The sequence below is a fragment of the Plectrocnemia conspersa genome, unplaced genomic scaffold (genome assembly GCF_051122295.1).
Source record: "Plectrocnemia conspersa isolate PC_06_02 unplaced genomic scaffold, ASM5112229v1 ptg000001l, whole genome shotgun sequence".
NCBI lineage: Eukaryota > Metazoa > Arthropoda > Insecta > Trichoptera > Polycentropodidae > Plectrocnemia > Plectrocnemia conspersa.
Window position 1 is genome coordinate 12,355,001 of NW_028277165.1, and position 26,510 is coordinate 12,381,510.

At 29.6% G+C, this 26,510-nt stretch overlaps 1 protein-coding gene and 1 long non-coding RNA gene across 7 annotated transcripts in view; one reads left to right on the top strand and one right to left on the bottom strand.

The window, feature by feature from the left end:
• Window positions 1-26,510, top strand: part of LOC148238882 (rho guanine nucleotide exchange factor 10-like protein) — a 217,533-nt gene that overhangs the window by 67,382 nt on the left and 123,641 nt on the right. The window lies entirely within an intron of this gene.
• LOC148238883 (uncharacterized) lies at window positions 18,450-20,384 on the bottom strand. The gene is made up of 2 exons (XR_015808910.1): window positions 19,575-20,384; window positions 18,450-19,533 (listed from the first exon to the last, which is right to left on the bottom strand). It is a non-coding gene; the product is annotated as an uncharacterized LOC148238883 (long non-coding RNA).

Here is a 26,510-nt window from a genome sequence, read left to right on the forward strand (position 1 = left end):
GTTTTTAATGCATGCGTAATGTTTTTCATGAATTAATCCCCTGAGGTTTTCGGCCGATGTGGTATATTTAACACTCGTTAATGCATACGTTTATATTATGCAGTAAGATGTGAGTATGAATGAAGCGATTGCAAGCTTAAATATAAAAAAAAAACACAAACCGGCTTTGTCAAAAGTTGATGGTATGAAAACTTATCGTATTCCTCTGTCGTTTCATGGACACATTGAGTGGGTTTGACTTGTACGCTAATCTCTTACAATTGTTTTAATAGACTATATAATACACGATAGACCAGTGACATAATTCAGTGATTGCCTGAAAGACCTAAGCTTGAATCTTATATGGACCCAAGAGTGTTTTATTTCTATCGTATTTGAGACATCATTACTAATTATTTCATATTTAACTAAAATTGCGATCCATCAAGTCCATTGAAATTTATTCACGTTAAAACACCAAGGAGATTGTACTGAGGATGAAAGTCAACCAGTTAACTGTTATGAGACATTTGCATCCCATGGAAATGGTTTTGTTATTAAGTTTGGACTCCATGCAAAGGTATTGTGTAATTTGAACTTTTGGAACGCAATGAAACAATTACAGCCTGATATTATTGTGTTTAGTTAACAAAATTAAATACCGCTCCTAAAAAGGTTAGACCACATTTGGTAAACAGAAAAGGGGTAGTTTTTCACTACGACAATACGCGAACTCATTTGGCGATGATGATTCAACAACAGCTGAAATAATTTAATTTGGATATAAGCACCCACCATATTTTTTTCTCCACTACTTCTGATTTTTATTTGTTTAGGGCATCACAATTTCTTTTATATGAAAAAAATATTAAAAAGCTCTTATTTATTTTTACATAATGTAATAATAACGACTTATAATTAATTAAATAAACCTTGCAGAATATTGAAACAGTTAAAAAAATAGTCAATGGATAATATGCAATTCTTAAAATAAATACTCCAAAATTTTTCAATGGATTAAATACGGTTCATCTGCAAGGAATTCAATTTGCGTTCCATGGCGCTCGAACCTTGACTCGGTCCATTACGCAAGTGCCTTTTAACCCCGTTAACTCATATTAGGTCACACTCAGCCCTTGAAAGCACAATCAAAGCTCGCACATACCGACCAACATTCCGAAACAAATTGCGACACGGACACAAAAGACTATCGGCAGGCGACAGAGAATAAGCAAAATAGTAGATAAGAAAAAATAGCCAAGAAACCCCACGGGGGCCACGATCGTGTCGAACCGACCCGTGGCCACGATTTGCGCAACCATCATGATCAGAAATAGTACTGCATAGGCAGGGCACCCGATGTCGTGATTCTGCCATGCAACCACTTACATAACAATGGTCTATCGTGCCGCGATATAAGGTAATTAATGTCGATTGTATCGCACAAGAGTGATGCCACTCGGGTTAACTTGGCTGGATGCTTCGGATGCGACGCTTATGAGATTTTAATTGAACCAAAGGGGTTAATGCGAATTACGCGTCGAACGAGGACGAATTGCCAATTGTTTCTATTCGATATTGATTCATTTGGTCTATATTCTGCTTAAACGACGATTTCATATAATTAAATACTGTTTTCTTTATTGATATAATGCTGATTGCAACCCAGGTGGGATATTAAATCCCACTGTCCATTTTTTTCTTAGAAGCTTATAATTTATTTCAATAAAATTATACTCTGTTCCTTGTATTCTAATCTAAATTCTTGTACCTTGATTAAAAAATATATTAATTTTTTTCCTGAATTACGGTTCGATGGTATTGACTTAAATTAAATATAACTTAAATATATTTTAGTCACAATAAAGCATAAAATATGTACTTAAATATATTATTTTGTAACTGCTTACAGTATATTAAAATAAATAATAATACCATAAAATGTATGTACATACATTAAAAATTATAGTGAAAACTAGGCATTTATACAATTTCCGCACATTTTTTATTTTTGTTTGATTACAACTTATGATATGTTGATTTGGTAATCTGTGTCTATATATGTTTTAAACAATTTGAATAGTAAAAGACAAAGATTCACTTAAGTAATTAGCACAAACAGTGAATTCTTTCGTTATCCGGGACGTTTTAGTAATCCGAGATTTTTCCAGGACAATTAATTATTTAGGATAGCTTTAACTCCAGCGTAATTTAAGCTATTTATTCAGATCAGTATAACATATCCTAGTAATAAATAAGATTTTTAAGCTAATTCCTTTACATTTCACATTAAAATTATGAAAGTATAGTTTCCTTAAATAATAAAAAAAAAACATTAAGATCACTCTTTTTTGAGAATTATTCGAAATTATTTTTTGTACACCCTAAAAATATACTAATTAGTTTTAAATGCGTTTTTTGCTGAAAACGAAAAATATATTTGTTAAAACGGTCAATGAAAGGTGTCCACCTTGAAAAATCTACATTTCATTGTATTACGATGTTTTATATATTATTTTATTTATTGTTTAAAAAAGTAATTAAACTTGCAAAAGCTTCAACTTATTTTGAAATAATATATTTGATATTTGGGAAAATTTAGTAGTGCAATTAATTATTTTTTTTCTGGAAAACTAGTTTATAAATACAAAAACTGAAACTTACGTTATATTTAAATTCATATAAGCTACAAATAGAGCAAAAATTTATATTTAGTTTGTTCTCTTTTATTTTATAATACTCCATCAATTCTTCGAGGCATCAATTCGACGTACGTTTTTAAATATTGTTCTGAAATTTCTTCGTAACATACAGTTTTTAATGTTTCTATCCATTCCCATTTTGACGAAGGTTATTTTTTTTAATTCTTGCTCCCATTATAGCCCACATGTTCTCGATGGGGTTTAAAGTCAGGTCTGACAATTCTAAGGTCGAAATTCCATTTTGTGCGAAAAATTCCTTCACCTGAATATATAGATGCAAAATGTTCAGTTTTATTTTGTTTTTCATTTTAACTATGATACATGTTATTAGGAAAAAATCACATATACAATTTTAGCACTCCTTGAATATGCACTCCGTTTCATGCGCAGTGCATTTCAATAGTTGGAAATAATTTTTACAATAATTTATTTTTTATTTTTACGCATTCACTGTTCCATCAATAAACACAAAAACATCCCCAGATCATCTGACCTGCAAGATAATTGACTATCGGCTGAATACACCAGTCACTCAAACGCTTACCCGACCCAAACAACTTAAATTTTCTTTCGTCTGAGAAGATATACTCTTCCAGTCCGATTCAGTCACTAGATTCTCAAAGTGTACAATTTCTACGCTTATTTCATTTCCACTAACTACAATGAACTCTGTTCTTACATCCATCGCACTTTTAAAACGGTTTTGTAAACAAATCCGTATTAATAGACGATCTTCTGATAAATTGCTCTTTCTTTGTTTTTCTGAACCTTTCTTCCTTTGTATTTATTTATTTTATTTATTTTATTAATTTATTTAGCTTAATAGCTAATCTTTACATCTAACAAATTTAGTAAACATATATAAAAATATATAAAAAATACATAACAGAAAGAAAAAATAAAAATATACAATAATAAAGTCTTAATATTATAATTTATTTCTATATGTACGAAGGTGTTTTTTATTCCATTTATGAAACCCGTTATATTTTTGCTGTTTCGGATTTCTCTTGGAAGACTTTTATATAAATCAAAACCTCCGTACATAATTCCCCTAGCCGTACTCGTTTTCTTATACTTAATTATCTTTAAATTTTCTTTATTTCTAGTATTATATTTATGTACATCTTTATTTCTTATTAAATACTTATTAAAATATTTTGGTAGCATATTATTTTCTAACTTATATATAAATACTAAAACAATGTATGGATGTGGAATCCTCATATTTTTAGCTCAGTTGTATACCTGCACCTTATTTTGCTTTCAATAAAACCGTTTAAGAAAATGTTAAATTAGACAACATTTATTACAACTTGTATTAAAGATATCTTTATATGATATTTTTATGGTAGTTTATATTTTTCCATATAATTAAAAAAAATATATATATATTTTTATTGTAGTTATTTTTTAATATTTTTCTTTGGAACACCTATTTTATTTTAAATATTAAAGGTATATACAAATACTGTGTTCATCATGAATAACAAATAATTTTGTAAATATGTAATATATTATTTCCTTCAGATATTAACGTTATTTAAAATATATTATAACCTTGTCTTACCATTGAACGAGCATATTTATAATTAATGATTAATTTCCAACATTAAATGAAAAATCAATGAACAATTTTAGAGCTCTTTGATTGATGATGACCTGGAAATTGATTTTAATGAAAGTGTTTACAAATAATATTTCATATACTATTACTTTCTAACGAATGTTCGATCTTATCTAATTCATTATAGTTTTTTATTATAAACTAAATTTTTATACTGATCTTAAAAATATATAATATATGTAGTATAGATGTTTATATTAAACTCACAATTTTTAAGAAACATTAAAAATAATATAAAATAAATATTAATTTAATCAAAAGCGATTGAAATATACAGGCTTTAAATTGAACATTTAAAAAAATATAATTTTTCGATTGCTCCAAATTGGCTTATATTCGTAGAATGCGTAGGATTTTTTAAAGCATCGTAAAAATACACTCTAGCAATTGAGAGAGGCATACCCAATTGGAGAGAGGGAAATTCAGACCTTAAATTGTTTGATTAAAATACACAGAAAACGTGACAGGATAAAATATGTTTTATCGCCCGGTCGGTAATAAAGATTACGGAGCATTACCGAGAAAACGATGATCTTGAGCAATTATTTACACTAATAAATAAATAGCCTTTTTTGACGCTCTCAAGCGAAACTATGGATTCAGAGAATAGTTTTCTAGAACTTTCATATTGTCGCTTATGTGTCTGAATGCTTGGGTGATCTATGGGTTGTAAAAAGCGAAGAAATCACACATACGAGACGCCACAGAGCAATTAATTAACAATCTCTGCTTCTACACATTAACATGAATATGCCATAAAGTGGCCATTTTCCCGACAGGTATTCGTACCAATATAATACAGAATCTGGTATGCCTAGTACCAGTTTCAGAGGCACCTAGAACACTTGAAACATTAAACCTTATTGGGCTCGCGGCTATGGGCCGATCTGTGTTTTCTCGTCTGTTGTTTCTATAGACTGTCGCCGTGCCTTGTTGTCTTTCAAATGCTCTCAAAGCCTCCCGAGATTTATCTCAAAAGTCCATCCTGTCCGTAAATCAAAGCGCTCCTATTTCACGAACTAGCCGAGTGCCCGAGTCGAACGCATGTCAGCAGTTGACCGTGTGTCATGTTATCGATATTGATAAACCATTGGATGGGTCGTATGATGTATTTTATGCATTTCATGTTTTCTTGAACCAATTCTCGGAAGTAGTTTGTACTGTCGCGCTATGATTGAAGGGATGTCAATCTCAGTATGTATTATCTAATCCGTAATGTGACGCAAATTACTGATTGTGCGTGATATATTATTCATTATGGAACATTATTTTTACTACATTAAAACAGTTTAACAGTATATGGTTTGTTGCATAATGCAATGTTTTATTACATATTGATTTTAAGAGATACAGTTAAGTTAGTAAATCATGATATAAAATAATTAAAAAATATTTGTATGAATTGTTGCCAATCATTGATTCTGTCACCCTTGCCATACTTTTAATTAAAATTTACATTCAAGTTAGAGCATAACAAGTAAACTTTTATTATTGTACAGAGCTTCAATTTATTAATTTTATTGCAAGTTGCTTTAGTTAAATTGTGGTATAAATGTAGAAATATATTGAATAACTTTTATAATATTTTTTTATTTGCGTAAAATATCATATTACACCAAAATTTTAGCCACAAACAACACATCTAAATAGATATGTAAGATTATATCTTGATTTTAAATCCATTATCGCCTTTTTTATTTGCTTTTTTCGAATTGCTAGTGACGTTGAAAAGAAACACACTAATTTTAATATTTTTTAAGACAACTGTTATGCGGTAATAATTTTACAGATGTCTCTATATATACCTAAATAGTATTGTTATATTATTATATAAGTAACAGATTTTCTATATGTACCGTATGTGGCTCTTGGCATTACGGGCGTGTAGCGATTAAGCCCCGCATGCGGCTAATGTGGTACTTCTATAGTAAAACTTTAAAATACGTTACAAAAATATTTGTGAAACGCTTCGAATTTTATAATCGTATGCCAACCGTTCTCTGAAACACTGACACGTTCCGTAAATCAAACTTCAGCATTCACGTATTATATGGCTATCCAATGTAATTCAAAAATACTTCAGCAAATCATTGTAACATTGTAAGAAAAAATAAAATTCGCAATAATAATCTTTCATTTTCTTGAGATATTCTCACTTTATTATTATCATCAGATAGAGTTATTCATAAAATTAATTGCACACACACAAAACCGACCTCGGTTATAACGCGATCGCATATTGGTTAACGGCGCATATAATCGTCAATTATTTCGCCATTAGCGGTTTTTCACCGCAGTTAAATTGGCCGCCTTGAATTTCATCACGGTGTGACGATTCATTAAACGTGGTACCGTTTTCTCATCACCTCACACTCTTTCCAATCATCATCAAGTCGAGAAGATAAGAAGACTAAACGGCGTTCACTTTTGCGCGGTTTTCGCCTCACCGCAACTGGATAGAAAGCGCGCGCACCGAAACCGACTGTGGGAGACCTCTGGATCGATCTGCTTTAATTGAATAATTCGAATCGTTGTTTCCCAAGATGTGCCACAGATTTTGCCGCGAGAAAGGTGTCGTTCGATATGGCACCAGTGGCGATAAACAATGTCAAACAAAGAGCAATTTTCCCTTTATGACAATTGACTCGAGTGCCGATATATCCGATGGAAATTATTATGCCGGATGGAATTCGTATGAGTAGTCCTATACATGCATTTACAGGAGGTCAATAAGTTACAATTTCTTATTGTTGTTAGTGGCATCTACTAACAAAGGCCGGCGATCATCAATGATATCTTGATCTCGAATGCAGCTGTTCTAAATAACAATTTCTTAAATTTTCCCTTCTGATTTTTAGTAATAGAACTAATTTGTTGTGCATTGATTTAAATAAATTTAAAGAAAATGTAAATATAAATTATCAAAAATTGTATCGGAAATATTAATGCCATCAAAATATACATGAACATTGATCTTATGTTGCTTGAAAAGCATCAAAAATAGCCATATGTTTTTAATATATAATATATATGCTAGTATGTTTCAACACAGTTTTAAGCAATACAGATAGAGTATAAGTAAAATATCGGACTTACATTTGAAAAGTAATTCTTATGAATTGCTGTTTGATATAACTTTCGATCAAATACTTTAGACCGGTCGCTGTTCCTTTGGCACATATTAAGTTATAAAATAAAATAAAACACAATATCAGCTATCATATAAATGTCAACAATCAGCTATATATTCAGTTAAAATGAATGACTGGAATAAATTAGAATGCTATTTTCATTTCACATGCAAATTTTTTGTAATAATAATTTAAACAATCTATAGGATCAGTTTTACATGTAAAATATGTTGCACATCTGCTCTTTAAAACATAAAAATCTCAACTCTTATTTTCAGCAAAATAAATATTGAAGTGTGTAGCAATTCTTAAGTTTTATATAATGTAATACATTGTTGATGTTTCTAAATTTTGTAATGGTTATTTCACATTATTTTTAAAAAATAATTTTGATTTCGTCTTCTTAATTTTTTCTCAAATATAAAAATAAATTATGACGACGTTAATTATTCTTTAAATAGTAAAGCAACTTATGAACCATCTTGTATAAGATAAAATATTGCCATTTAAGCTACACTTCTATGAAAGGTATAGTTGAAAGTGCGGGAGCCCGCATGTCAATATAAAAGTTAAAACGTTTCCTAAACGTCTCACCGAGAGTAATAATTAATTTTCCATCCCAGAAGTTGGATTTAATGATTTATGGTGTGTGCGTTTATTATTTATCTCGTTAATGATCTGTTGTTGCATTATGTAATACCTCTAGTTGTATCAAACGTAAACTTTGAATAGGGCAAAGAAATCGTCGAAGAATGTTTTAGAAGCTCAAGTTGTTTTTTTATTTTTTCATTAATAAGCCACCATAATGTGTTAAAAACAAAGCATAAAAGTAACATTATACCATAGGTCTCACAATGAGGGTATCATATATCAAAAAAAAATGTTGTATAGACATTTCATGGCTCAGTGTGTGTGTGTCGGATAATAACATGGTACTTAAATTGATAAACACCTATGTATTGTATTATATAAGATATGTCTGAATAACCGATATAATAACTAATGGCATCACGCAAATCGCTTATACTATAAGTAAACAAATAATGACCGAACTAATTTTATTTATATGGATTTAACATTTTAAGAATCGATTATTTTATTATTAATGCTTATTATTACTCAAAAAAAATTAATTTTAATATGACCATTAAATCAGACCAAAACTGTTGTCTATTTAAACTTGAAACTATTATAATATGGTATTAAGTATTCAAAGCTTTTCCTAATCTTGTGGATGAATCTCGAGGTGAATAACTATTAAGTCGAGTTATTGCAAGCATGTGCAATAATTCAACTCATAATAGTACTATAATATGTATATGTAAATATTGTAGTAACATGTTATTTTAAATAATACGTGATGAAACATTGTAATATAATCTTATTATTTTTATTTTTCAGGTAAGTACAACATACAGATGACAATAACTTGTACACGTGAAAATCGTATGTATTTAAGTTTATTTTTATAATGTCTTTATATATCGTGATTTACTGTCATATTTGACATGGCTTTCTTTATTGTATTGCATATTTATTCGAGGAAGTTTAAAATCACCGTACATTTAAGAGCAACTAAACTTTGAATGAAAAATGTTTACAAATATTACTGTAATATAAAAAAAAATACTCATGAGGTTATTGAGAGAGCGTTTTTTTTAATATTTGGTTGGCAAAACTCAAGTATCCATAGGTTTTAACTATTCGAATAATAAATAAAAAATGGATGATATATTCGTCATTTTTTCTCGGTTTTTACCAATATTAATGCAAAAATTAATTAATTACCTGTAAAATATCATTTAATTGAAAAATAACTATTAGTTAATAATAATTATTTAAATTATTCATTAATTATTTTCATAAACGTTTAACTTTTTGGATTCTGTATAATATGCATAAAACAATGCTGTGCGAATTATTTCTCAGTGAGGGCGTCAAAAGGAAAATGCTGAATTTATTATTTTACATACTTTTTGATCAGGGACGGGATTTCAGCTTTTACCAGGACGGAGCAAAACTTTGTAAATTTATACATAAAATTACAAACCCTCTTTATGTTTTAAATCGTCCGTGTTTTTTATTTCTTATGTTCTATATTCAGAATGTTACAAATTAAAATACAAATCAGATGAAATTTTTTGTGGTAAAATCATATATGATTTAATTGAACGTTAGATTTTTTGAGGCGCAGTAAATTTGATTTTATTTCAAGTACGATTTTTTGTGTTTCATTATCTCATATTTAACAAATAATACACATGTTAATGGCAAAATTTAGGGTAGGCACATGCACCCCCCAAATTTCTACGTTTCCAAATGAATAAATACCAAAATTCATTATCTCGACAAAACTAGTCACATTACGACTACCTTTATTGCTCAAGTATACAAATTTTTTCATTCGATGATAAACGAATATTCGATGAATTATTATAATATTCATATGGTTGAAATTTGGGTTAATAATTCGAATATTCGATTGCGAACCCTTGTTAGCGTACTTCAATCATGCGAAATGTAAGCTTAGTGTGTTTACAATAACCGTGTTTATTCATAATTTTGTGAAGGGCAAAGTCCGTGTTTCTTGATCAGTTATGAAAAGACAAAATGGTATAAATTCAAAGCAGCAATAAGTAACGTTCATCATTGACAGCTATCCTTTTTTAATAGTGACTTAAATTGATTTTTTTATTTGTTAAACAATTAATGAATTTTATGAAAAATTTCATCAATATAGTGTCCAGAAATGTTATTTATGAGACTATTAACATAAGCTATTAAAAGTCTTACATGTCAATGAAATTGAGGTACTATGTCATAAAAAAAATAGAGGAAAAAATAAAGTCATAAAATAAAATCCTTCAAAATGTAAATTTTGATGTACAATAAATTTTTTAGTTGTTCCTAAGTTGGCCCCAGATAAAACTAGATGACACAGATAGTATCACATAATTAAATACTTATGATTAGATGATTCATACTACTTTGCTAATTAATTTTTTCTTCATACATTTGTACAGTAAGTCGTATTAGATTTTTGACCTCTATAACCAAGCTTAATGGCATTTTAGAATCCTTCCCATTCATTTGACTGCACCCATGCAAGCACATGTCAATTGTGACACCGCGCTGCACATAATTGCCCCCGTAATCTCCTCAGTCATTACCGAGCACACGAATGAACACCAATTGTGCGTCTTGGGACAACGACCACCGTTACTTCGTTATCGCGACAAAGAAACGTTACTTCCAAACGATCGGCCTAACCCAGAGTAAAGCAGCTTAGAAATTAGGACCCCTAAACGCATCGATCCTGATTGCTCCTTCGCGTGCTCCAAATAATCACCCTTGATGACCAACTCTGCCTAGTGGTTTGTTGAATTGGTGGGTTAATTCAATAACCATCTCCCGCCGAACAAACATTTACCAGAAAGGACCCTTTCACGATGGAGATAATTTAAAAACACTGGACGCGGTGGAGTAGTAGTAAAACTGTTTTTAAATTAATTAACCGTTCGTATGTGGATTTTTTACTATTTGCCAAATACGCATCTACATGGTGTACGCAATGAATAACACTTCTATCTATGCTTTATATTGATTTTGAGGCAGCTTACGATGTAGGATTGATTTTTACAAAAGTCACTGAGAAAAAGATTTTTCCTTCGATCACTTCTAAGCAACGCTGAAGTAATGATAATTTACTGATCGTCATGCAACAACGAGAGGTGTTAAACTCATAATATAATACACCACCGTAAAATCTTGTTAATTTGTGCATAAATTAAAATCGACAAATTTATACACTGCTCAAGTAATTTGATTAGATCACAGATAGACACAGTATCTTAACATCAAACCCATATACATAATTGTGTTAAGTTAGAACGCCATAAAGTATATTTTGCTTGCGATTAAGTAATTAACCGCTTTATCTGCAAAATCGCGATGCAAATTTATTAATTTATGCATATGAAAATTGGCAAATTTGTAACAAAAGAGTAGTGATATCAAGAAAGAGTAACACAGTTTCGTTTAATTCACTTATTGCTCTCGCTTTGAGTGCTTCAGGATTTGACCTAATTGATTTATCGATTCCCGCACGAAGGATGCTTTTGAGGGATAGTGGAGCTTTAACTATTTGATGGATGTTTCTGAAATTAGTATAGAAAACTTTTTCCCCGTAAAAGCAATAACTTTTAACAAGATTATAATAATATAATGTCTATATGCGTACAAACATATATTACTATATATTATTTTATAAACTGTAAAATGTTAACATGAAGATATCAAAATCCTGGATAATGCAGGACAGGAACGAGTAAAGGATGTTTTGATACACTTATGCGAGTCTTGTTTTTTTACTATATAAGTTAAAAACAAATATTCACTGAGTGATCAATATTTATACGCCATTCTGTTCATTACCAAGCATAGCCTGGGTCGAACAGTTGCAAATTTAAATGATAATCCAATTTTTGACCAGTGAATTTATTAAACCATTTTTTCAAAATTTTGCGTCGCAACTTTAAAAATCACCTTATTCCTAAATACATTCACTTTTATTGATATAAAGATAATAAATTTATATTTTAATTAAATTACAATTTTCTTTTAGAAATTTTCTTCGCATCCATTTTAATAATAATTAATATAATATTAATATTAATCTATATTTTAACATGCTAAGCTTTTAGCATTTAAAGCTATCCTGTGATTAGGAAAATCTACTACATATTTTTTCTTTGCTTTATGTATTATTTTGGAAACTGAATGTAATCATAGAGAATAGTATGGCTTGAATAGTAATTTTGCAGTAATAAAAGTTCATTATGTTTTTTTTTACGTGACAGTCATAAATTAAAGATACTCTCATTCGAAGTACTGTCCTCGTTTTTCATTGTATTGCATAAAAAACGTCGGACGAACGTAGCTTATCAAATTAGAGTCGAGCGCCGGCCGTTGTGTAGTGTTCACAGGTCGCCGCTCACTCACAAAGGACAGCTTCCGGCGCCTCTAATCAAATGCGGAGAACTCTGGCATCACACAGGACATTCAAACTATTTATACACTACATATAGAACGACATAGGTGTGGGCGATGGTTCCCAGAAGCGTTTCCCTTTAAACCGCTTCGATTTGTCCAGAGGCGTTCCACGTTGTGGCAGGTGATGATGAGTATGATGACTCTTGTGTTTATTTTTGGACGATTGAGCCGAAGCAACGACACCAGAATCTGATACGATCGAATTAGGAGGAGTGCACTCGCATTCCGTTCCTCACATTAGTATTGCCACGATACACTTCCTCGACATGTCAACAATTACTCTTTCATGCTCCTGTCTGCGCAGCACGACGCAGCGACGACGTTGCTCATCATCCCATTATCCGGTCTGGAGGCTCGTATAATGATTTGTTGCGCTGATATATGCATGCGTCTGATTATATAAATAACCATATTAAGTATCCTTTATATGCGGCAAGATGTATGTATATGTTTTATCATCCGAAATGTCGTGAGAATTCATCCACTGGAGCCCTTAAAGGATTGGTACAAACGTAGTTTAGTGATATTTAGATATTAGAAAATTTCCCTGACATTTTTAAATGTATAACAAAATACATTTTATAGATTTTCATGCTTAACGTTATTTTTATAATGGTTTGATAAAAATATATAAAAAATATCCACTTAGCCACAGGGCAAAATTTATTATAAGAAAATGTTAGCTTTGTATTCCCACACATATTATATAAAATCATCATGTGATAATTTTATTAATCGGTATTTTAACTTGTCCTTTTTTGATAAAATACAACATAATTACTAGCAGTTCATGTTCATTATATTTTATTATAAAATTATATTTTCTATGGGTAACATATTGACTTTTGGTTAGTTTACTTTTATGTATCATGTTTTTTCAATGAGTATTGTAATACCTAAATAATAATCGTCGATAACAAAAATCAATAGCCCAGGAAAAAAATATTACTGATTTAAAATCAGTACATAAACTTACATTTTATAATCAATCTTTATAAAATTGTATAGATAACAATGTCAAAAAAAATAAACTGTACATGCATCAAAAACTAGTTACAGATTTTTTTTAACGATAATTTTAATCTATCATAAATGATGTGGGTAAATGCTATACAAATTTCTTGAGAAATCCCAAGATATGGTGTCACCTTAACGATAACTCAAATAAGGAATTTAGTAGACGGCAATTGCCCGACAATAATACATTCACACACGCCGTCAATGACATGTGGTGTGAATAGTTCTAGTATGGAGCGGCTCATAGTAAATTTGTACCTAGTCATGTGGTCCCTTACTAATTGCAACGACAGATGGTCCTCGTGTACCGATGATATTGTGTTTCGTCATTTGTAATCCGTAATGTAATCCCCGAGGGGGACATTGAAATCGCAAACGTTTTCAATTTACCATAGCTTAGATTTTTACAAACTTTGCATGCCACCTGATTTTCTAAGCATATAAGGGAGGTTCTGGGGTGTTGCCCTTTTTGACGTGCGATAAATAATTGCATACGTGTTCCTATATCATTAATGAACGAAATGGCTATAATATAATAGTTTGACATGCTAATGGCTACACATGGAATGCTCGCAAAAATATTTTAAATATATATTTGTATTATTAATGGGTGGACGTCAAAAACCGTTAATCGTCGGTACCGAAATTGTTCAATGGAGTTTAATATCAGTTTTGATTAATTAATTAATTTTGCACGAAATATGTTAAACTTGTCAGAATAATAAATTTATCGAATTAAATTCCTGAGGGTTTTATGAGTTTTATAAATTGTAATAATTCAAATTGGAATCATAATGAAAAATTGTATTATTCTCGTTTAATCTCTGAATTAATGTTCTTGAAATTATTTTATAATAAATATTATAATATTTTATAATATAGTATATTGTGTAAAATATTCCTCTTTTCAACAGTTATTTCTTATCTGATATCCTACAACGTAATGTTTACGTTTCCACGTACACTCTCACATAATACCAAATGGAGCTTTCAGAACGTGCCGTCTAAGCCTAAATATCAAGTCGGCAGGTAGTCTATCAGTCAATTCAATGGTTCACAGTGGGCGTGATGTTTCTTCCTCTCATCTCCAACGCCCATAGTCAATCATTACAATTCGATCACACTCCCACAGCATCCGCCCATCTCCGAGAACGAAATCGAAATCAAAGTCGCAGAAAGGGAAATCGAAAAGTTTCACTACTAGCTCACGAAAAATTACACCTAGATCAGATGAATCACGCACCGTGGAATGATTGATGGATCAATCGCCAATATTTCGGTTATTAATTATATGATGGTATGAAGAAGTCTATAATTGACAGCCTCTATTCCAGCTAACAGCTTCTATGCAGATATTCACTTTCCATTGTAGGCGAGAATGAAATAATATACGCGGTCAATGCTCGAACCATTTTCGGACGAGTGTAAATTAATTAACGGCAAAAGCCCTTCGGTCTACAATTGTTGACTCTAGTACGAAAGTATCGATTTACAAACGAATTGTAACGCTTTAACTGAGCTTATCGATTACGTAAACTAGGTACATAAAACACACATTGGCCGGTGTAGAACGGTCGTTTGATATGCATAAAAGAATCGCAGCTGTACTATACTGTTAGACCGTGTTGTTCTAAATATATAAATAAAGCACATATATGTACATATTATAGTGTTTTTATTATAAAAAATATTATTTTTACCAAAGGTTCGAAATGATCTGACCTTTTATAAAACTCGCAGATGTGAATACGATTTGAATACAGCTCGAAAAATCCATTGAGAAAAAATTGTTGAAGCTCGAAAAACTCTTGGGATCGCGATATTAAAACCCATTTTCTGAGATTTTTTAGGGGTCATATAATACCGCTACAATGAACAATATAAATGATATAAGTAAAAGTATTCAATGTTTATATTATATATTTAAATAATTACTTTAGGAGAAACTTGTATAAATATACAATTGAAGATATCTATAATTGTTTACCCTTTGTGATAAAAATCTTTGTATATGATTATTTTAGTTTTAAACTACGTATACAAATTAAAATAAATCGCGTATCTTTTTTTGCTAATCTGCTTGACGCCAAGAGGGGGGAACAAATTTCCGGGGCCCATTCCTCTTGAGAGGCCCAACTCTGAAAAAATCATAGCAAGAATATATGTATAAAAAAAATAAAAGGAGCGGAACATTGCCTTCAAAAGCACCCACTTTCTAAGTAGTACTTTCACAATAAACATTATTATTCAAAGGGACAAATTGTAATTTTTTGACGCGGCTTTTTTGTTTGTTTTTAAATTATTGTTGACTTTATTGCTATTTGAACGCTTAAAAAATATTAGACATGAGAGGAAATATTCAACGAATGTAAATTAGTAGCAGTAGATTAAGGTATTCAATCTGAATTTTCAAATCATATACCTAAGGAAGAAGCAAAGAAATAATGGAAATCAACAACAGCACTAGCTGAATTATATAAATTTAATGTTTTTGTCAATTGTAGTATCTGTATCCCTATCTCTATCCCGAAAATACTTTTTAAAACATGTCATTTCAGTAAAATCATATCGGAATATATTTTCACAAGTTATTATTATTATTTATTATTTATTAATTTATTTAGCTTAATAGCTAATCTTTACATCTAACAAATTTAAGTTAATAAACATATATAAAAAATACATAAAAAATACACAACCGAAAATAAAAATATACACTAATAAGACTTAATATTATAATTTATTTCTATATGTGCGAAGGTGTTTTTTAATTCCATTTAGGAAACCCGTTATATTTTTGCTTTTGCGGATTATTCTTGGAACACTATTATACAAATCAAAACCTCCGTACATAACTCCCCTAGCCGTACTCGTTTTCTTATGCTTATCTATCTTTAAATTTTCTCTATTTCTAGTATTATATTTATATACATCTCTATTTCTTATTAAATTCTTATTAAAATATTCTGGTAACATATTATTTTCTAACTTAAATATAAATACTAAAACATTCATACTCAATATTTCTTGAACATTCAACCATTCTAATCTATCAATCATACTTTTACAACTAGTTAATCTATTTTTATTTAAGATTACTCTCATTGCCCTATTTTGTAATTTTTGCAACATTTGTTTGTCTAATTTATTCAACATATTTAATATTGTTGCACAATAATTAAAATGGGGCAATATTATACTTTTCTAAATTTTTTTTTTTGTATTTATACTTAATATATTTTTTATTCTAGATAATAAACCTATTTTTCTACTATTTTTTTTTAATATGTAATTACAATGTTCTTTAAAATTTAATTTTGTATCAACAATTACTCCTAAATATTTTATACTATCCACTATTTCTATACTAGAGTTATTTATTACTATTTTGATATTATTATCTAACACATTTTTATAATTAATAAACATACATTTAGTTTTATTTTCATTTAGTTTAAGTACATTATTCTTTAACCATATTTCTAATATATTCATTATTTAAATTATTTACAATTTCTTTAATATTATCACTTATGAAATACATTAATGTGTCATCCGCAAATAGATGAATTTTACACTATTTCACGTTATTAACTATATCATTAATATACAATACCAATAACAATGGTCCCAATTTAGACCCTTGTGGTACTCCATATGACATTAATTTCCCTTCAGAATATACATAATTTATTTTAACTTTTTGTTTTCTTTTATGTAAATAATTATTAAACCATCTTAAAACTATATCACTTATACCGATATTCTCCAATTTCTTTAACATTATTTTTCTGTCTATTATTTTGAAGGCTCTCTTGAAATCTAAGAAAACTGCTCCAATGATTTTGTTTGTATCCTTAGTCAACAACCAATCATTTATCACTACTTGTAATGCAGTTTCAGTGGAATGTTTTTCTCTGAATCCCGATTGTTGTTCACATATTGTGTTTTGAGAAGTAATAAATTCCTTTAATTGTTTGATTAATACTTCTTCTATTATTTTTTCTATACACGGTAGCATGTTGATTGGTCTCATTTCTTCAAATTTTTTACTATTTTTTATTTTAGGTATAGGTACAATAGTAGCAATCTTTAAATTTTCGAGCATTTCTCCTAAGGAGAGTGCTTTATTTATTAAATAATTTAATTTAGTTCCTATTATTATATTTCCCAAGTTTCTTTAATTAAATTTATATCTAGTTCATCAGTACTAGTTCCTTTTTTTAAATTTACATATTATGTTATGAATTTCATCTACTGATTTAAATTTACTAAATTTTACAATTATTGCTTTATTATTATATTGTACTAAATATTGTATTAAATTATTGTATTAAAGTATATATATATTTTTACCATCGAAAATATAAATTATCTGGTAGATGATTTTTTTATATGTAGTAATTTATATATTTACATACTTATCATTATTTATTTGCACCCGATGTATAAATGTTACAGTGAATGTGTATTTTTTGATAAAGTTATATTTTCACTAGTAAAGTCCAAATATATTTTCACCAGTAGATATATATTTTTACTAGCAAAATATGATTTGTTTGCCCCTGTTGAAACTTATTTTGGTAATGCCCGTCATGTTCCAACGGAAGTTTTACAATTTATATGTAAATATATTATGCATGTGTACATGGTGCAACTAAAAAGCTTAGCTAGCTTTTCATTTATTTTTCAATGATGTAGTACATATATTTGGGTATGTTATATGTATGTATTATTCGAATACACTTTAGCATTGAACATTTAACACTTTAACATTGAAAATCATCTCAATAAACACTTTATACAATAAACATCGGTACTTTAAATTAATTATCTTCACTTTTTCTCGGTGCTCGCAGTATAAGCGTGTTTAGTTACTCTTTTAACACATTCAAAAGCTCTTTCGTTATATTATAATATTTTATGGTATCGGATAAGCGTGCGGCGTAACATTCAAACGCTTTATCGCCGATAACAACGATCGTTTCAATCCATGTGTTGCGAAAGCTGCCAATCTGAATAAAGCTCGTATCCAATTCCAAATTGTCTTCGCAGTCGTGACGAAATCGCAAATTGCAATACTCTAAAGCTGAGTTCCGAGTTTGCACACACCACATAAAATTACGTTCTTACATTATGGTTCTCATCAATCGGGCGGGCGTTTCTGTATTATTAGTTGGTGGCGTGCTTCGGCACCGTATTTCTACGATAGAGTTACACTATGGGCTCATTGGGTGCCTTCCACAACCGGGAAATGTATGGAGACTACTTGCAATTTATTGCCGTTTTGCACAGAACAATATTTACCATGTTGCCTGGCGCTGTCAGAGGTCAAACGCTAAATTATATGCACGTGAAATCCGCGAATGTATGTATTGTAATATATACATATGTATGTGTACATTTCTACTATATCCATATATCAAAAGTGTTTCTCATGCTTAATAGCACACGATATGTATTAATTAGTATAATGTTCGTTTAATTCGATTGCTCGTTTGAGTATGAACTTATGCAGTGTGGCAATCTAATTCCCCACGTGTAATAAATCAATTCGATCAATAAATCGAAAATTGAACAACTTTCAGTTTCTGTGCAGTAACTTATAAATATTTGGTATATTCTAAACAATACTAAGGTCTTGATTTTAAATCAGAGAGATGTGATTCTTTTCAAATCCGCTTCAAATAATTTAAAATTGTTTTTCAAACTGACATTGTGGAAACAGCGACTGAGAGAGGCAGTGTAATAGAAAAAAATAAACGTGAGGTCCGGTTGAAAATGAACTTTGCTTAAATCATGCAATACAACTAGCTGTAATAATCTTTTTGTACCAGGAATAAAACAAATAAAGGCTAGTGATGATTAAAAAAATTACGCTAAAAGATTGATATTCCAATACATTACATGTTCATATAAAATAGTCGATTTTTTCGACAGTAAGATATAATAAAAACGCAATTTTTTATTTTTATCTAAAATTTTGCTAATCCAATTATGCTTATTTTACAAAAATTGTATTTTCCTAACAATTTATCTTGTTGCATAAAACCTTTTAAAGGTTACGAAGTCGTCAATGGTTTTTATAATATCACTTTGTTGTTTTTTTTTGTATTTAAAAAAATAGGTCTAAATCATTTTAAATGTAATAATCTGTAGAGCAAGGTTAGAGAAATATGAGGGATGAGACAAAAATTCTGTAACAGGAATTTGTGAATTATGAAACAATTTATGTTTATGATTATTTTTTTATGCATGGTTTAAATTTCTCTACAATATATTTCTGCTGTAATAGTCTCGCCTGGTTTAAAAAACAATCGAAAAATAATTCCTCCAGAATAGCATCATAATTTAGCCATAATTGTTGTACGGGTGCAAACTCGGTTTCGGAGCATAGCTGTTTTACTGTATTATCGTTGTCCTGGGCTATTCTAATTATCATAGAGATTCTATTTCTCATCGCAGATACCGATTTTTTTCAAAAATGGTTTCTTATTGCTTCTGAGAACTAACGAAGAACAGACTATTTATCACTGCCTATTATACCTTATGGTTAGTTCGCGCAGTACCCGTTTGTCCATTTTTTTCTCCTTTCCTATGACATCCAGATGTTGTGAAACGGTTTCAGAAGAAAACTCTAAATCTATTGCTAATATTCGAATAGTAATTTGTGGATTAGCTTCAACGGTGTTTCTCAATATTTTCATTAACAGCAGATGAAAGTATACGGGGCTCATTTTCAAAATTAATAACAACGTCTTATCTGGCTAATTCTTCAAATTCTAAATTGCTATTTTTCGCGGCCTATGCCGCATTATGTTTTAGTTTGAGCTCGTAAAAAATCCTTTGTCGCAAAAAAAAAGTAAATAAAAAAAATATATAAGAAAATCTTTGCTAAATGAGAATTTTCGTTTTACTTTTCGATTTTCTCGAGAACTCTCATCAAAATTTGACAAATGAAAAATATATGTATATTATGTTTAATATATGGTTATAATTATACAGTATATTGTAGATATATTTTAATTTCTGTTACAAATTTGACCATTGTGATCCAACAATGGACATTATACAAATAATAATTATAGAATTAACCATTAAAAATAACAATTAAAAAAAATATTTCTGCACACCTAAACTATATATACTATTCATACAAATTTTTCTTGCTTCTCATAGCTATCGCCAAATATCCTTATGTTTGGTTTGCCCAATTATAACTGTTGTTAAGTAACACTTTTCATATTTGAACAAGATATAGACAATAAAAAACCTTTCTAGATAAAAAGCTCCCATATATTTTTTCTTAATCTGTCAATTTGCACGCGGGAGAGTGTCTTTTTAATTGAATTTTAATGTAGTTCTTACATTACAATTAGAGTAATTAAGAAAATCATAAACAATTTTTTTCCGTTAAAATACTCAAATACCTATATACCCATTTAAAGCTACTAAAAGAGCATGCATTGTTTCAAACATCTGGCATGGACATATCTTTTCTTAAGCAACGCTTATAAATCATTTAAAAATATTCGTACAAGCTTAATTTTTAACGAAAAATGCGCTATAAAAATTCTTGATTTTTCAGTAATAAATTTATCGAACCAACGAACGCCTTACAGCCTTGCAAATCCCAATTTTATATTTCCCGTAGCCTGCGTCGCGTGTTTCAGTTAAAACTAGTACAAAAAATGATTAGTAAAACTTTTGGCGCATAAAAAACAAATCTGACTGCAAATGAGTATTACAAATAAAAAAGTAATAATTTACTATGAACGTCATGTTTCAATTACAGTCCGTTTCTGACTGAGTAAAAATAAAATATTTGATATGAAACAACATAATATTTTGCAAGAAATTTTATAAATAATAACTATAATTTATAAAATTATTTTATTTATAATTTTAAGCTTTTGAACTACCAAATTTTAAGCACGTATTATTTTAAGTCATATCCACGTTTACTTTATTTAATAAATTACTAATTCTACGATTTTATTTTAACGATATAAATTTTTTGATTATCAAAAAACAAAAAGCTAGCAACCGATACAATAACAAAGAGCCTTTTTATTATAACAATCAATATTTTTTTAATTATGCTTCTGAATAAATTTGTTTAAATGTATCATTAGAAAAATGCATCGTTTTATTTTAGGGGTTTCATTGCACTAAAGCAAATATAGCGGCGGTTGTTTAACATAATTCACCGATAAAACTTATTTAATTTCGACCGTGGCAATTCCCCGTTTTGTCGCGTGCCTCCCGGTAATGAAGCTCGCGGCAGTTACGTATGCAAACTAAGTTTAGTTTCAACAACCACAACAGTCGATTCCCTCGATTCGTTTTGCAAGTGAATCGTGAGAAATTCCGCGTTCGTGTATCGGATTTGTTGCTACATTAGCTAACAACAGCACCCTCATTTGAATATGTGAAATTGGTTTCTGTTCGAGCTTTTTGAGAAAGTGAAAGCTTTGAGAATGATAAATTAGAGAATCATATATTGTGACAAATATTACATTTATTCTTACTTACCTTTATTGTTGATTGAATAGCATGTATAAAAAAATCAAACATACTTCTATCATGTAATTATTGATAAAGGCAATGTGACAGTGAAAAATATTTTATTGCAAACGATAGAAATGCAACTAAAGATCGAAAGACATAATGCTGTTCTTCAAACTTTCGACCTGCAGATTTGTTATTGACTCGTAACATAATCTATGATAGAAGTGATCTCTTGAGATCGCTTGATGCCTTCGTGCTTAAGATTGCAATCTGAGAATCTCACATGTTTACATATAATTTCATTTTATTTTTTATTAAAAATCTGACCATAATGACCTGATAGGTTTGTGACTCTGGTCTTTAAACTAACAGACCTTAATTAATAAATATATAAAAGGTTCTCTCTTAATATGGCAAAGCGCAACCACATGTAGCGATGATCTACTTGTTATAATTTAAATAATTCGATTGAGATGTTATCAAAAAATTTTAGTTTTAGTATTTCTTAAAAAATATATAATATTATATACATACAAAGTATTGAAAGACGCAGTTTATATTGAACCAATGGCGTATATGCTTCTTTTCTATATTACATTTTAAGACATGTTCTAAACAATTTGCGTGAAAAATCTTGAAGCATAACATCGTTTTCCACTTTCGTTTATTGTTTGCTTCGCATATGATATCGATTTAAAAGGTTCACTATACTATTTAAACCGATTTATAATGTAATATATCGTAGCAATACTTAATGTTTCATTTCATATTAATACAAGTTTAATAGCAATAATTAACGCAAGCAGATAAAGCTCTCGCCGTTAGTTTATAATAAAGCTTAATGAGACACCTTTGTATACACACAACGTATCGTGAAAGTTTATTGCTCCATAATAAACACATTTCGCTAAGATTTACGCTAATGAAACACAGTCTGGCTACCAAAAATTAACGACTTCTCCCACGCTTAACTTCTTCGCATTATAATGCACATTTACGAATTCGTCGCGCGAGACGCGAACACAATGGTTAAATATATGTTTCAGTATTGGAAACAATCGTACACATGTTCGTATCGGAGCTTTTGAAAGCTCTCACGACTTTTCCTTCAGCGAATGTTAATGAACTCATTATCTATTATCTCACGACAAACACTTGACTTTGGACACCTTTGTTATTAAATATTTTGTCCTGGCGGAGCTTATAATTTATGCCTTGACCGCGACACTTTTGTGTAAATTACATGTCTTTTGTCTCTAGCACGTATAGGAAACGCTCAAGATGCGCATCCTGCATACTAAACGTGTCCTTTTGACTCGCTTTCAATGCGTTATTGATGTGTCAACGCTTGAAGAAAATATTAAGAGCTTGAAGTTTTCATGTAACATGTCAGTGTTTTCAATTATGTTATGGTTTTACTTTTACCAAAAGGCGTTTATTTTATTAATTTTAGTAAGTTATATCAACATTAAAATAAAAAAATGTTGCCTTTCCTCAAACAGTGTGCCAAGTTTATGTTAAATTGCTTAAAAAGGAGATGTTAAATCACTTTTTTGGAATGATTATTTTATATGACTTTATATGAGAGAGACGAATATACTTGAGAAAATCTATTCCAGTCATCTTCAAAATTTAAAACAATATTAGATACCAAGCGAAAGCTCTAAAATATAATAAATTAACTCAAGAGAAAAATATTTTTCTACTAGAGACTCCCAAGTGTATTACCTACATCCTGAAATACAGTGCTATCATCTGATTTCATTTCGGAACCCCTGAATTGACAAAAGTCATATAGGAAACCCTAATTTATTAAAACTTTATTGCAGACAAAATACATATAATTTTGGCGTTATTATAATTTTTACATTTAACAAAATTTATATTTATATTTTCCTGAAACATATAGTATAGATTAGTTAAATGTTTAAATTTAAAATGAAGTCAATATGTATGTATAACTGTCATTAATTAAAATCACGAATTTCGTATAATATGATATTAGCGGTCCAATTAGCATCCACATATTTCTCTATTGTCAATATCTCTCATTAATTACACATAAATTATAATAATATAATAAATTATTAATTGGCGACCGTTTAAATATTTAATAAGACAAAACGAAAGCATTGGTTCAATTTAATTAATTATATACGCATTATATCTATAATAGACTATAAATCATGCTTGTGTGCCCATTTCCGCTAAACAACGACCACACTTCCTCTAGTATCAATATGACAATTTACGCCTCATTGTAACGTATGTCAAATATGTACAGAAAAAATGAACTTAAATCTGTCAGTGTTTGCTGTGGAGAAAGCTCTCCACGTGGAGTCTACTGTTTGTACAAGTTCAAGGCCCGTGTGGAAATCGCTAAAAAAACTCGCTTGATATTACATATGATAATATTTCAATGATAAAATATATGTCTCGTTAATGAATGTGACGTCTATAATACAATTATTTATAAGTACACTGTAGAATTTTTTTTTTGTTATTTTCAATTTGTGCTTTGCCACAAAAAAAAATTTGATTGCATTTTTATTACTTATTTTTCAATAATATAAGGCTTATGCTTCCTCCACACTCTCTGGAAGTAGGCCATGGTTGGGCAAGGACGGAAAATATAATATGTTAATTCGGGACTACTTCGGTCGAGCTCGGGTCTGCCCGCTCTAATGTCTCGGCGACCTCGACCATATTCGGTAGACCTTTGGTTCGGTAACTTCCAGAGAGTGTAGAGGAAGCATTAGATTTTAGTTTTTAAATAAGAAGTAAATAAACGATTTTTAGTAATAAGACCACTACAAAAATCTTGGTATTTTGTACAAAATATTTTTTTTTTAATATTCTAGTGAGTGAGCACGTTTTTCTAAAAAACTTTTGTAGATTGAAAAGATATTTTGTAATTGTCGGTATTATTATTTTTATACTGCTTGTATAAGCATTATCATTTGTAGCAATTTTTATATCAAAAAGTGTCTGTAACTCAGTGACATATGTATTATTAATTATTATTACAACTTACAATCAGTTGATTGCTAGATCAATTTTATTTTAATTAATCATCTGTAAACTTACATAAAATCTTATCTGTGATTATCGGTCGAAATCATAATTATATATTATAATTACCACTAATTCTCAACTCCTAGAAATGATAGTAATTAAAAACAAGCGATCCATATGAGATTTGAACCCAGGTATTTCAGTTATTAGTCACCAATTTAAACCAATGGTCTATCGTGCTGGTGTGTTATTCATATTTTCTAATATTTTTATTTATTTGTTGTTAATGTGACGTCAAATATATACTAATTGTATTAAACTTGCAGAAGCAAAACAGTAAACAATCGAGTAAACAACCAGTGATATCATATAAACAATCCAACTAAACAAAATATAATGACCGATCACGTGTGCAAACTTTTGCTTGCTTGTTTTTATTTGTGTAAATATTTCCACTGTGAACTAAAAATAATTTGATTATTAATTTATGCATGTACTTGATCTAACTAGTGCAATCAATGACAATTTCAACATCTCAAGCTAATTTTTGCCTTACTAATATAACAATGGGACTTGTAATGTACATGATTTATTACATTAATCGCTATTTTGTATCGTTATGGCCCTTGGTTAAATCGGCCAGCCATGGCCAGGTGTGTTAAGCAACTGAAAACCACTGCGTGCCCAATGATGAGGTTGACATTAATATTCCCAATCATCTTGCCACACTCTCTATTATGCTAGACGCGTTGTCTAGCAATTAAACTGTATCTCAGCTCATATCTCCATATGATCTACTGCGTTATTGTTCTATAGGCTGCTTTCGTAACGTGTCGCACATTATTTTCCTTTTAAACACATACACGTTCAAAATGCTCTTGAATATGTACAAAATTATTATTTTTTTTAATCATACTTTTTAAAGTGTCGTCAATGTGTTCAATATGGGAAACACAAGACTCTTTAATGTGTATATTGCACATTTATTTGACAAAGTAATTTTAAAAATTTAGTGTAATACTTTTTTAAAACAGTCTCTTAAAGGAAAGCTAGAAAAATGTTTCATTTCTTATCTTCATTTGCGACTTTTGCGGTTCTGGTCCTCAAATTTTGATTGAAATATGTTAAAATATATATTCTAAATAAAATACCAAGAATATTTAAAAAAAATCCTTCACGAGAATAAAATATTTTACTAAAAATTCATTCTATAATGAAAGTCCGGAAGCAAACGGCTTCCATATTCGGAACATACTAAATTATTATATTTATGATTATTCAAAAAAATGTCATTTCTTAGGATATTTATATTTATTCTAAAGCTTTATCTAAAATATGCATGTTTAATATATTAATTTTTTTTCTAGTTTGAGACATTTTTCTAAACTACAAATTAAAAAAAAAACACTCTTATATTAATATATAATTAACTTACATATTTTCCGATAAAAAACATATTAAAATAGACTTAATTTA